The sequence below is a fragment of the Dendrobates tinctorius genome, unplaced genomic scaffold (assembly GCF_039654945.1).
Source record: "Dendrobates tinctorius isolate UK_male_01 unplaced genomic scaffold, ASM3965494v1 ptg000084l, whole genome shotgun sequence".
NCBI lineage: Eukaryota > Metazoa > Chordata > Amphibia > Anura > Dendrobatidae > Dendrobates > Dendrobates tinctorius.
This window is the reverse complement of record NW_027361752.1, coordinates 520,624-535,773: the sequence shown is the minus strand read 5'-3', so window position 1 is coordinate 535,773 and position 15,150 is coordinate 520,624. Positions and strand designations below refer to the sequence as shown.

At 42.3% G+C, this 15,150-nt stretch overlaps 1 protein-coding gene and 1 pseudogene across 1 annotated transcript in view; both read right to left on the bottom strand.

Moving 5' to 3' along the window:
• Positions 1-15,150, bottom strand: part of LOC141097306 (cell cycle control protein 50C-like) — a 166,668-nt gene that overhangs the window by 73,535 nt on the left and 77,983 nt on the right. The window lies entirely within an intron of this gene.
• On the bottom strand, positions 11,633-14,066 carry LOC141097254 (microtubule-associated serine/threonine-protein kinase 3 pseudogene; annotated as a pseudogene).

Sequence of the window (15,150 nt, the reverse complement as noted above, 5' to 3'; positions counted from 1 at the left end):
TTCCAAGGTATTTTTCCCATGACAATCATTCTTTTAAGCTCAGGTATGAAATCCGTATCAAATGGTAAATATCCAACCAGAAATTCATGGAGGATGATCCCCATTGACCACCAGTCAACAGGTCTTCCGTAGTCTTTCATTAGGATGACCTCTGGGGCCATGTAATTCAGGGTACCACAATTCTCAAGGTCCTTGAACTCTCTGGAGATGTCCTTCACTGATTGCTTATAGTTGTTGGTTTTTGGTATCATGACACCAATTTTTGAAAGTCCAAAATCGGCGACTTTAACGTGCCCAGCAGTTGTAATCAGTAGGTTGTACGGTTTCAGGTCTCGGTGCACCACACCATAGCTGTGCAGGTATTCCACAGCAAGAACTGTTTCTGCAAAGTACAGACGGGCCAAGGGGATAGATAAACGGCCCTTGGTGCTTAGAAGGGACCCACAGTCTCCACCTCCAACATACTCCATGACCATACACAGGTGAGATCTAGTAGGGAAGGAGCAGAGCATGGAGACGACAAAGGGACAATCAGCGAAGGTCATGATGTCCCTCTCCAGAAAGGCTGCTTCCACGTGTTTTTCAGTTTCCAGGTTCTTCTTCGCCATTTTCTTCATAGCGAAGATCTGCTGTGAGTATTTGTGCTGCACTAAGTAGACAGCCCCAAAACATCCGCCGCTGATCAGTTTGGATGTCTCGAAGTCGCTCATATGCGGCTTTCTCGCCGGGATCAATGATTCCATGAAGTTAGTGGCAGGCTCGTGGATCTCTGGCATCTCACAGATCACACTCTCAGGATCCGGCAGCTCAGGTGTTTCTGTTGTCAGATCACTGCTTGGCCCCGGATGACTCGTATTAGGGTCCAGGGATTCCGGGGGAACATTTTCCCCGTCTTTGTCGTCGCCTTCTGGTGTCTCAGTGGCAGGCTCGTGGATCTCCGGGATCTCACAGATCACACTCTCAGGATCCGGCAGCTCAGGGGTTTCTGTGGTCAGATCGCTGCTCAGCCCCGCCTGACTCGTGTTAGGGTCCGGGGATTCCAGGGGGACATTTTCCCCATCTTTGTACTCGCCTTGTGGTGTCTCCAGGCGTTCCGGGGAGCGGGCCGGACCTTCCAGCACATACAGGACTTTTTCGGCCAGTTCTTTAACAAAAGCCAAATCTCCATCTTGAGATTTTTCTTCAGCCTGCTGTAGTAATGTCCTGATGTTCCGGGTTAAATCTGTCAGATACTCTGAGGTAAGACGGTCTTGGTGGTATTTGGTCAGGCAGTCCTGCACTAGCTCCACCACCAGCCGGTGAGTGAAGCCGAGGACGCCATCGGGTGGTAGAAGCGTAATGTCAGAGCAATGGGTGTAAATAATCTCCAATAATCCTTCTACCTGAAGCTTGTCTAGAAGAAATTCAGCCATAGCGAAAAATTGCAAATGCACTCAGTCACTAGGGAGCCAAAATGGCAGCCGGAACCCTGTGTACACAGCATAAGTAACTGCGAGCGGTGATGTCATAATGGTCGACCATCTGTGATATCATAATGGCTGACCATCTGTGATGTCATAATGGCCGACCATCAGTGATGTCATAATGGCCGACCATATGTTTTCAAACATTTTTTTTTTTTAAACCGTCTTTATTGAGTGTAATACAAAATATACATATAATGTCCAATAACATAACAGAAGAACATTTATGCAATATTATTAACATTAGACGGCATTTTTTCAACTATAAAAACCCCCGCCCCTCCCCTCCCCCGGGCAAACTCCATAACTTCGTAACACAATTTCAATCCAGTCTAACAGGGATATTACCGGCAAGCTGCTCTCTCATATACCAGTTGGTGAGCTGGAAACAACTATGTATCGCCTGGCTTGTGGAAGATGTCTGAGTATTGATAAAAGAGGACCATGTGAAAAAAAAGCGTCCCTCTTTATTAAGTAAGGCCTCTATCCAATCCATTTTGAAGAGATATGTTACTTTTGTAGCAATTAAGCTTAAAGAAGGTGTTACATCCTGTGCTCACAAATGGAGAATGCTTTTACGTGTGGCTGCAGCCCATATGAACAAGATGGGGCGCTGCTGGACAGAAAGCCTCACCACTTGGTCCTGTGCGAGAATATTAAATATGGCCCACTCCGGGGAGAGAGAGATAGATATGTCAAAAGTGTTGATGAGATGTTGCAGAAGTGTATCCCACACCTCCCTTATTTTTGGGCAGTCCCAAAGGCAATGGAAAATATCAGCTGGAGAGTGTAAGCATTTAGGGCAGGGATAGTCCCCTGAGGGGGACATTTTAGACTTGACCTCCGGGGAGAAGTATGCTCTATGAAATATCATAAGAGACATGGTTATGTAACTGTCATATGGTAATTTAGAGTTAATACGCATAGTGGCTTTCAAAAGGTCATTTACCCGACAGTTCGTTAATTGAGCAACCCATTTTCCAGGGCCTGGTGAAGAGTCTGACCAATGTATAGAAGGCTTAATGATTTATATATAAGACTCATAGAATAAGTTCCCATTTGGGCTTTAATGGATATTAAATATAGAGGGTGTGTTCTAGCATCATCCGGTATGTCTCGCAATATTGAGCTTACGTAATGTCTAATTTGAGAGATAGTAAAATTGTCTACTGTAAGGATTGGGTATTTGAAAACCATGTCCTCTAAGGTAAGAAGGCATTGATTATTTGTTAACGTATCTCGGACCAGTCTACACCCATTGTTTCCAAGCACCTTGTAAATGAGAGCTGACTTGCCTTGTAGAAAAGAGGGGTTACCTTGAAAGGGAAGAAACATCGAGATGTGGGGGTCAAGACCGCTAACTCGTCTAGCTTGACGCCATCCCAAGATTACCGACCATAATAGAGGATTATCTCTAACCTCCACTGGAATTTCAGCATTTCGTAGGTGAAGCAATGCTGGGAGGCTGAAGGGTCTACACATGGCCTCATCTATTGGGGTATTAGTGAAGCGATTAAAGGCGTATATCCAATCAAGGGAATGGCGAAAAGCAGCCGCTATACTGTAGAGGCGTAAATTTGGGAGATTAAGTCCACCCAAAGATTTGGTTTGCTGTAGCTTAAAAACACTAATTCTAGAGCCCCCTTCTGAGCCCCAAATAAATTGGCAGAAGGCTCGTGTCAGTAGCCTATCATCAGCTTTAGAAAGTAGAACCGGGAGCGTCTGTAAAGGAAAGAGTATTTTAGGGAAAGAGATCATTTTAATTAGATGGGCTTTACCTGCAAAGGATAATTTAAGAGATTTCCAGGATTGAATTTATTGTATAACTACAGAAATAAGAGGCTGAACATTTAATTTATAGATATCATGAGGATTTGATGGTAGGTCAACGCCAAGATAAGGTAAAGAATTTCTCCTCCACTGAAAAGGAAAAGGGAATGGCCACCGTTTCTGAGCAATTTTAAAAATAGCTAAAGCATGAGATTTATTAAAGTTTATACGAAATCCCGAAACTGCTCCAAATTCATTAAAGGCGTCCATTATAGAGGAAATGGATTCCTTAGGATTGGATATCATGAGTAAGATATCATCAGCAAATGCCAACGTTTTAAGTGTATGGTGACCGACCCCTATGCCCCCAAAGGAAGGGATCATCTCCAGATATCTTAGTAAAGGATCAAGGGCAATATTAAACAACAAACGTGACAGAGGACAGCCCTGCCTCGTCCCCCTGAAGATGGAAAAAGGGGTTGACTGGATACTTTCAAACATTTTTATTGGATTAAAGTGGACCTTTTAACCAAATTTATCATGGTTAGAGGGCTGTCCACTACTTGGACAACCCCTTCTTGATGCTTGCCCCCGATTCAATAAAAAAACTTTACTCGCCTTCCTCAGTGGCGCCGTTCCCACTGTGTCAGCACTCACGGTCCTGGAGTTCTTCTGCGGTTGTTGTGACACGTGCCTCCAGCACCCAAAATTTGTCATGGTTAGAGGGTTGTCCACTGCTTGGACAACCCCTTCTTGATGTTTGGCCCCGAGTAAATAAAAAAAACTTTACTCGCCTCCCTCGGTGGCGCTGTTCCCGTGGTGTCAGCACTTGCGGTCCTGGAGTTCTTCTGTGGTTGTTGTGACACGTGCCTCCAGCACCCAATCTGATCCGGCATCGCTGTGCCCACCTTAGGACAAATCAAACATGAAGAGGAAGTTGGGGCTCTAGCTACTTTATCACTTGCTCTTCATGTTCAATTCAACAGGAGGCAGAGACAGTGACGTCAGCGCTGATTGGGCACTGGAGTCACGTGTCAAAACAGCACAGGAACCCTAGAGAACGGTGTTGGCATGGGAGGTGAGTATAAGCTTTTGTATTTTTTCGGGGCCAAGCATGGGGTATGAGGAGAAGTTGCCCATGTAGAAGACAACTTCTTTAACTAGACACATTATGCAATTTTGCCTCTCAGTTACGGTGATATTAGCAAAGTATTGGCACATATTAAATCAAAAAGAAAACGGTAAGTCCAAGTGGGTGTTATCAATTACTTTTCACTGGGGGCGTGTACTTCTTCTTCCTGTATGAGTTGCCCAATCATTACCAGGGAGCAGCACAGCAGAAAAAGACTGCTCCTCACCATAGCCTAGGTTTCTCAGTGTGTGAGATGTAAGGATACAGAGCTGATCTCCTGGTCTAACCTCCTGCATGATTAGACAGTGCTGGGTATAGCTCACAGAAGACACACCTTTCGGATAAGATCAATGTGTAGCTGTGTCATATTGCAAACCCTTCTATTAGCTTTCCTCCTCTTTTAGCACGGTCAGCTCTGCTCGGCTGACCCCTCACTTCTTGTCCAGAGGTAAAAGCTCAATTCTTTAAGCTCAGGATAAATAAATCTGATAATACACTGCACAATGAAATTCATAATTTTACCCATGAGTGGAATATAAATTTACCCTGATCCATTGCAATACATGTGTGTTAGTCTATTTTATGTCTGACGTTGTGTGCATGAACCAGTAGGCTCAGGATGTACAAACAGATTAAAAAAAAACATCTTTGTGACTTAAGATTTGTGATTTTACTCAAAGGCTGTTTATATTTGTAGCCAACTTAACAGAAATGGAGCAATCAACTGAGCTTCTCCTATGCACCATTTGATGGGGCACTTACTATTATTTTATTTGAGGGGAAAAAAATAGATCACAATGGCTGCCCCTATGTTTCTTTTGCTTGACTTTATTATGTAGCTACCATAGGAAAAAAAACAATAAAACCTGCAGTTTCTAATTGATGAGTAAATTATTTGATATACGGTACATACTGGAAGAAAAGCTTTTTTTGTTGTCATTAAAGCGGAGGATTAATGCACAACTTCAGAGAAGTCTCCGTCATCATGCACAATGAATTTCCCATGCATTTTACTACCCAATTAGGGGATAATAAACTCTGCTTGTAAATATGGTGAATTTACTTTTAATGAATATCTCCCATTGATTCTCAAGAGTAAACCAGAAAATCAGTAAAACTTCCAGGCGGTTCTCTGTGTTCCATCCACATGTTCCATTCTCTGTGTCCTGTCCACGTGTTCCATTCTCTGTGTTCCGTCCACGTGTTCCATTCTCTGTGTTCCGTCCACGTGTTCCATTTTCTGTGTTCCGTCCACGTGTTCCATTCTCTTTGTTCCGTCCACGTGTTCCAATCTCTTTGTTCCGTCCACGTGTTCCATTCTCTTTGTTCCGTCCATGTGTTCCATTCTCTTTGTTCCTTCCACTTGTTCCATTCTCTGTGTTCCGTCCACGTGTTCCATTCTCTTTGTTCCGTCCACGTGTTCCATTCTCTTTGTTCCGTCCACGTGTTCCATTCTTTTTGTTCCGTCCACGTGTTCCATTCTCTATGTTCTGTCCACATTTTCCATTCTCTGTGTTCCGTCCACATGTTCCATTCTCTTTGTTCCGTCCACGTGTTCCATTTTCTTTGTTCCGTTCACGTGTTCCATTATTTTTGTTCCGTCCACATGTTCTATTCTCTTTTTTCCGTCCACATGTTCCATTCTCTTTGTTCCGTCCACGTGTTCCATTCTCTGTGTTCCATCCACGTGTTCCATTCTCTGGTACTCCGTCTACGTTTTCCATTCTCTTTGTTCCGTCCACGTGGTCCATTCTCGGTGTTATGTCCACGTGTTCCATTCTCTGTGTTCCGTCCACGTGTTCCATTCTCTGTGTTCCATCCACATGTTCCATTCTTTTTGTTTCGTCCACGCGTTTCATTCTCTCTGTTCCAGCCACGTGTTCCATTCTCTGTGTTCTGTCCACGTGTTCCATTCTCTGTGTTCCGTCCACTTGTTCCATTCCCTGTGTTCCATCCACGGCAATTCTCATCTCTTCTATTTCATTATGTGAAGCTTTTCAACTCGCTAATGTAATTTCTCCATGAAGGAAGCAAATTATAATATTTGTAGCATTTTTTAAATATTTTGGTATTACTGTAGAAGCTGACCACATAGTTCCCCCTTCCAGACATATTGAGCTACAATGAAGGCCCAGTCTTTTTCCTTTACTCAGCTGAAATATTCAGCCTTGGGACACAGAGCTTAACATATAGAAAAAGGATTTTAAGTTGGCAAAGTTTATGTTGAGAATTCTTTTCTCTTAAGTAATTATTAGAAATTATTTTCTCTAAATCAGTGTTTTGTTTTTTTTTTTTAAATGATGACACAAATGTATTGTTTTTAAAGGGAATCTGTCAGTAGGATAACCTCTTATAAGCCATCTGTATGGACATGTAGGTCATAGGTAGCTGAAAAAAATACCTATTATTATTAAGCTTTTGCATATACAGTTGTGGCCAAAAGTATTGACACCCCTGCAATTCTGTCAGATAATACTCAGTTTCTTCCTGAAAATGATTGCAAACACAAATTCTTTGGTATTATTATCTTCATTTAATTTGTCTTAAATTAAAAAAACACAAAAGAGAATGAAGCAAAAAGCAAAACATTGATCATTTCACACAAAACTCCAAAAAAGGGCCAGACAAAAGTATTGGCACCCTCAGCCTAATACTTGGTTGCACAACCTTTAGCCAAAATAACTGCGACCAACCGCTTCCAGTAACCATCAATGAGTTTATTACAATGCTCTGCTGGAATTTTAGACCATTCTTCCTTGGCAAACTGCTCCAGGTCCCTGATATTTGAAGGGTGCCTTCTCCAAACTGCCATTTTTAGATATCTCCACAGGTATCTCTAACTTTGAATTTTTATGCCCTTAAATCACAGAGATACGGCACACAAAAAACTTGATAACTAACATTTTCCACATGTTTACTTTACATCAGCACAATTTTGGAACCAAAATTTTTTTTTGTTAGGAAGTTATAAGGGTTAAAATTTGACCAGCGATTTCTCATTTTTACAACACCATTTTATTTTTAGGACCACATCACATTTGAAGCCACTTTGAGGGGTCTATATGATAGAAAATACCCAAAAGTGACACCATTCTAAAAACTGCACCCCTTAAGGTGTTCAAAACCACATTCAAGAAATTTATTAACCCTTTAGGTGCGTCACAGGAATTTTTTTGAATATTTAAAAAAAAAATGAACATCTAACTTTTTTTCACAAAAAAAATACTTCAGGTTCAATTTTTTTTATTTTACCTAGGGTAACAGGAGAAATTGGACTGCAAAAGTTATTGTGCAATTTGTCCTGAGTACGCTGATACCTGATATGTGGGGGGGAACGACTGTTTCGGCGCATGGCAGAGCTCAGAATGGTAGGAGCGCCGTTTGACTTTTTCAATGCAAAATTGGCTGGAATTCAGATCGGACACCATGTCACGTTTGGAGAGTCCCTGATTTACCTAAACAGTGGAAACCCCCTACAAGTGACCCCATTTTGGAAACTAGACCCCCCAAGGAACTTATCTAGATATGTGGTGAGAACGTTGAACCCACAAGGGCTTTACAGAAGTTTATAACGTACAGCGGTACAATTAAAAAATCATATTTTTTCCACAAAAATGATCTTTTCACCCTCAATTCTTATTTTTCCAAGGGTAACAGGACCCTAAAATTTATTGTGCAATTTGTCCTGAGTATGCTGATACCCCACATGTGGGGGTAAACCACTATTTGGGCGCATGGCAGAGCTCGGAAGGGAAGCAGCGCCATTTGACGTTTTTGGCTGGAATTGAGATCGGACACCATGTGGCGATTGGAAAACCCCTGATGTACCAAAACAGTGGAAACCCCCCATAAATGACACCATTTTGGAAACTAGACCCCCTAAGGAACTTATCTAGATGTGTGGTGAGCAGTTTGAACCCCCCAGTGCTTCACAGAAGTTTATAACGTCCGGGCGTGAAAATAAAAAATTCGTATTTTTTCCACAAACATGATCAATTAGTCCCCAATTTTTTTATTTTCCCAAGGGTAACAGGAGAAATTGAACCCCAAAAGTTGTTGTCCAATTTGTCCTGAATACGCTGACACCCCATATGTGGGAGAAAACTACTGTATGGACACACGTCAGGGCTCGGAAGGGAAGTAGTGACGTTTTGGAATGCAGACTTTGATGCAATGGTCTGCGGGTGTCATGTTGCCTTTGGAGAGCCCCTAATGTACCTAAACAGTGGAAACCCCCCACAAATGACCCCATTTTGGAAACGAGACCCCCTAAGGAACTTATCTAGATGTGTGGTGAGCACTTTGAACCCCCAAGGGCTTCGCAGAAGTTTATAATGCCCGGGCATGAAAATAAAAAAATCGTATTTTTTCCACAAACATGATCAATTAGTCCCCAATTTTTTCATTTTCCCAAGGGTAACAGGAGAAATTGGACCCCAAAAGTTGTTGTCCAATTTGTCATGAGTACGCTGACACCCCATATGTGGGAGAAAACTACTGTGTGGACACACGTCGGGGCTTGGAAGGGAAGCAGGACGTTTTGGAATGCAGACTTTGATGGAATGGTCTGCGGGTGTCATGTGCGTTTGGAGAGCCCCTGATGTACCTAAACTATTGAAACTCCCCACAAGTCACCCATTTTGGACACTAGACCCCCCACGGAACTTATCTAGATGTGTGGTGAGCACTTTGAACCCCCAAATGCTTCACAGAAGTTTATAACGCTCGGACGTGAAAATAAAAAAATCATTTTTTTCCACAAAAATGATATTTTTGCCCCAAATTTTTTATTTTCCTAAGGCTAACAGGAGAAATTGGACCCCAAAAATTGTTTTTCAGTATGACCTGAGTAGGCTGATACCCTACATGTGGGGGGTAAAACACTGTTTGGGCGCATGGCAGAGCTTGGAAGGGAAGGAGCACCATTTGACTTTTTCAACTCAGAATTGGCTGGAATTGAGATCAGATGCCATGTTGCATTTGGAGAGCCCCTGATGTGCCCAAACAGTGGAAACCCCCAATTCTAACTCCAACCCTAACCCCAACACACCCCTAACCCTAATCTCAGCCCTAACCCTAGCCCTAACCCTAGCCCTAACCCTACCCTAGCCCTAACCCTAATGGAAAAATGGAAATTAATACATTTTTTTTATTTTATTATTTTTCCCTAAGGGGGTGATAACGGGGGGTTTGATTTACTATTTATGGCGGTTTTTATATTTGGCAGCTGTCGCACGCTAAAAGACGCTTTTTTTTGTAAAAATATTTTTTGCATCACCACATATTGAGAGCTATAATTTTTCCGTATTTTGACCCACCGAGTCATGTGAGGTCTTATTTTTTGCGGGACGAGTTGACGTTTTTATTGGTACCATTTTCGGGCACGTGACATTTTTTGATCGCTTTTTATTCCGATTTTTGGAACGCAGAATGAACAAAAGCCAGCGTTTCATGAATTTCTTTAGGGGGGGTGCGTTTACACCGTTCCGCGTGCGGTAAAATTGATAAAGCACCTTTATTCTTCGGGTCAGTACGGTTACAGTGATACCTCATTTAGGTCGTTTTTTTATGTTTTGTCGGTTTTATGCAATGAAAACTATTTTATATAAAAAATAATTATTTTTGCATCGCTTTATTCTGCGAGCTATAACTTTTTTATTTTTTCGCTGATGATGCTGTGTGGCAGCTCGTTTTTTCCGGGACAAGATGACGTTTTCAGCAGTACCATGGATATTTATATGCGTCTTCTTGATCGCGCGTTATTACACTTTTTGTTTGGCGGTATGATAATAAATCATTATTTTTTGCTTAGTTTTTAATTTTTATTTTTTAAGGGGTTCGCTAAAGGGGTTAACTAATGGGATAGTTTTATAGTGCAGGTCGTTACGGACGCGGCGATACCTAATATGTGTACTTTTATTGTTTTGTTTTTTTTTATTTCCAATAAAAGGATTTATTTGGGGAATTTTTTTTTTTTTTTTCTAATTTATTTGGCGATTTTTTTTAAATTTATATTAACACTTTTTTATTTTTTTTAAACTTTATTAAATAGTCCCAGGTGGGACATCACTGTCCTGTGACAGATCGCTGATCTGTCACATCACAGATCACTGTGACAGATTAGCGATCTGTCACAGGCATTGAAGCAGACTTCCTCATGCCTGCGCTTTGCAGGCACTGAGGAAGCCAGCTTCCTGCAGGCCCCCGAAGGCCCCCGTCGCCATCTTGGATTCGGGGGCCTGCAGGAAAGGAGCCCCCCGCAGCTTGCTGCACATTGCGCTGCCGTGGGGGGCTCAGGGAAGCACGGAGGGAGCCCCCTCCCTGCCGATGCTTCCCTTTAACCCCCGGTACACCGCGATCATGTTTGATCACGGTGTGCAAGGGGTTAACGTGTCGGGGGCGGTCCGTGACCGCCCCTGACACATTGTGCCGGATGTCAGCTGTGATAATCAGCTGACACCCGGCCGCGATCAGCGGCGCTCACCACGTAGACGTACTATCCCGTCCATGGGCATAGGGGCCCAGGTCCCATGGACGGGATAGTACGTCGGATGTCAGAAAGGGGTTAAAGCTGATGTAACAGGATGAGACTTTCTATTTTCTGTAGCTCACGTGTCGGCTTTCGGCTTTACTGTATAAATTGGAATAATTGAGTCTGTCTTGACCGGGACATTGAAATATAATGGCAGAGAGAAAATTAAGAAAAAAACCTTTCATTCTGGAGGGCTCAGCACCTTCATGTATTACACAGCCCAGTGATTTTAGTGGCACTTTTTAATTACTAATTTTTCTGTAATGAACCTGCCAAGAATTACTGGTGAATTGTGGGCTGCAATTTCCAGGGGCAAGTATTTTGCACCTCTTTACCCAATAATTTTTAGCACTCCCTTCCACCAATCTGTTGGCCTCTGTTGTCCTTATATTTTGCATTTTGACCTCCTATATTCCTTTTTTTTTCTGAACTTGATAGCTGGTTTGATCAACTGTCATGTGCCCCTAACAGCTGAAATTGCGATCCACCTGCGGCAGCTAACATGTTAAATGCCACTGTCAATCTCTGACAGCGGCATTTAACACATGCGTGCCGGAAGCGTGTCACAAACCACACCCACGGACGCCCCTGGAGATGATGATTTCTGCTACACATAGCAAGGCTATACGTAGCACAAGCGATCAGATGATTGCAGCTTCAAGTCTTCTAAGGAGACTACTGTATTGAAGCAAGTCAAAAGTGGAAAAAAAATGTTTTAAAAAATATAAAAAAAGTTTAAAGTTCATATTTCCCTAGTCAAAATAAAACAATACAAAAAAACGATCATATATTTCATATTGCTGCATTAAGAAACTCCCAATTTATCCAAATACAAAGGCAATCTGATTGGTAAACTACATAACGAGTAAAAAATCCAAACCGCAAAATTACGTTTTTTTGTTCATAGCAACGGGTGATAAAATCGTATCTACCCTAAAATGCTATCACTAAAAACGTCAGCTCCTAAATAGATGAAAGACTATGCAAAAAAATAATTTAGGATCACCACACTAATAACTAGTAATTGTGAAAAAATCATAAATTTTATTGTACATCAGGTCATGAAACACTACACACAGTAAAAACATTTAAAAACAAAGCAAGGGACTATAGCAGACAAGAGGTCCCATAGTCCACAATATGTACAATATACAAATAACATATAAATTACTATTTAGTAGTAGTATGCTGCTGGTTGTTCCATTTAGGTAAGACCATAGGTTATGTAAAACAAAACCTGATACACAGTGGTTATAGTATGCTCAGGTAGAGTGTAATATCATATCAAGCATAATACCTGAATAAATGACCACACAAAGAATATGTTTAATCCTAATAGTCAGTGGCTCTAGCAGATCAAAGGTGAAGTACTAAGAGATGCACTAGCCCTGATTAAAGTATAGCTATACATTTCTATGTAAATTTGGCGATCCCAGTAGGTTATATTTTTGTACTATTTATTGATGGTGCCCGCTTAAATTGCTTTTGAAAAACGTCAGCTCGGCGCGCAAAATATAAGCCCTGACCCAGCCCCAGATCCCAAAAAATGGAGACGATACGGATCTCAGAAAATGGTGCAATTTTTTTTTTTATTAAACTTTGGATTTTTTTTCACCACGTAAATAAAAAACAATCTATACAAGTTTGGTATCTGTCATCTGATAATGACCTGGCGAATCATAATGGCAGGTCAGATTTAGCATTTGGTGAACATGGTAAAAAAATAAAAAAAACTGTTGTGGAATTGCACTTCTATACTTCTCCAGCAGTGATGGTGGATCTGCTGGACCTCAGGGCGCTGGATGTGGAGGTTTACCGTCTTTTAGATGTCTGTAGGGGAGCGGCAACAACATGTAAACACGCGGGCAGCCCTGGATAATCCACGCCGGCAGGATGATAAGATCCGGCGGAAGGTGGAACCTCTTCTCTTTTTCTCCTTTTTTACATTCTCAGGGCTTTCTTGCTCTGCATTTGGATTTATTGCAGATTTTCTTTTCTCGATGTCTGATGCTTGGGTACACTCTGGATGGGACTTTGAATTCTCATTGTTCATCGTGATGGTAGCGATGGTGCAGAGTTTAGAAAGCCTTTCAGAGGATGACGTAAAATTTTGGAAGTCAGGGTCCTTGTCCTCACTTGTGTCCTCTTCATTCTCTGAGACCATAAGCATGTCTCTATGAGCGTGATTGATAAAGAGGCTGGTGTCCACATCTGACACAAGATGAGGAATATACATCGGCTTCTGATTTAGAAGATTGTCAAAATCTATTTTTTTCATGAACGGATGATCCTTAATCTCAAATGCTCCACCTGTCCCAAGTCTTTGCTCAGGATTTTTTTTGAGCAGGTCAGTGATGAGGTTCTTAGCCTCACGGGGTGGACAGCGTTTGTAATTCCAAGGTATTTTTCCCATGACAATCATTCTTTTAAGCTCAGGTATGAAATCCGTATCAAATGGTAAAGATCCCACCAGAAATTCATAGAGGATGATCCCCATTGACCACCAGTCAACAGGTCTTCCGTAGTCTTTCATTAGGATGACCTCTGGGGCCATGTAATTCAGGGTACCACAATTCTCAAGGTCCTTGAACTCTCTGGAGATGTCCTTCACTGATTGCTTATAGTTGTTGGTTTTTGGTATCATGACACCAATTTTTGAAAGCCCAAAATCGGCGACTTTAATGTGCCCAGCAGTTGTAATCAGTAGGTTGTACGGTTTTAGGTCTCGGTGCACCACACCATAGCTGTGCAGGTATTCCACAGCAAGAACTGTTTCTGCAAAGTACAGACGGGCCAAGGGGATAGATAAACGGCCCCTGGTGCTTAGAAGGGACCCACAGTCTCCACCTCCAACATACTCCATGACCATACACAGGTGAGATCTAGTAGGGAAGGAGCAGAGCATGGAGACCACAAAGGGACAATCAGCGAAGGTCATGATGTCCCTCTCCAGAAAGGCCGCTTCCACGTGTTTTTCAGTTTCCAGGTTCTTCTTCGCCATTTTCTTCATAGCGAAGATCTGCTGTGAGTATTTGTGCTGCACTAAGTAGACAGCCCCAAAACATCCGCCGCTGATCAGTTTGGATGTCTCGAAGTCGCTCATATGCGGCTTTCTCGCCGGAATCAATGATTCCATCAAGTTAGTGGCAGGCTCGTGGATCTCTGGCATCTCACAGATCACACTCTCAGGATACGGCAGCTCAGGGGTTTCTGTGGTCAGATCGCTGCTAAGCCCCGCCTGACTCGTGTTAGGGTCCGGGGGGACATTTTCCCTGTCTTTGTACTCGCCTTGTGGTGTCTCCAGGCATTCCGGGGAGCAGGCCGGACCTTCCAGCACATACAGGACTTTTTCGGCCAGTTCTTTAACAAAAGCCAAATCTCCATCTTGAGATCTTTCTTCAGCCTGCTGTAGTAATGTCCTGATGTTCCGGGTTAAATCCGTCAGATACTCTGAGGTAAGACGGTCTTGGTGGTATTTGGTCAGGCAGTCCTGCACTAGCTCCACCACCAGCCGGTGAGTGAAGCCGAGGACGCCATCGGGTGGTAGAAGCTTAATGTCAGAGCAATGGGTGTAAATAATCTCCAATAATCCTTCTACCTGAAGCTTGTCTAGAAGAAATTCAGCCATAGCGAAAAATTGCAAATGCACTCAGTCACTAGGGAGCCAAAATGGCAGCAGGAATCCTGTGTACACAGCATAAGTAACTGCGAGCGGTGATGTCATAATGGTCGACCATCTGTGATATCATAATGGCCGACCATCTGTGATGTCATAATGGACGACCATCAGTGATGTCATAATGGTCGACCATCTGTGATATCATAATGGCCGACCATCAGTGATGTCATAATGGCCGACCATCTGTTTGCAAACATTTTTTTTTTTTAAACCGTCTTTATTGAGTGTAATGCAAAATATACATATAATGTCCAATAACATAACAGAAGAACATTTATGCAATATTATTAACATTAGACGGCATTTTTTCAACTATAAAACTATAAAAACCCCCACCCCTCCCCCAGGCAAACTCCATAACTTCGTAACACAATTTCAATCCAGTCTAACAGGGATATTACCGGCAAGCTGCTCTCTCATATACCAGTTGGTGAGCTGGAAACAACTATGTATCGCCTGGCTTGTGGAAGATGTCTGAGTATTGATAAAAGAGGACCATGTGAAAAAAAAAGCGTCCCTCTTTATTAAGTAAGGCCTCTATCCAATCCATTTTGAAGAGATATGTTACTTTTGT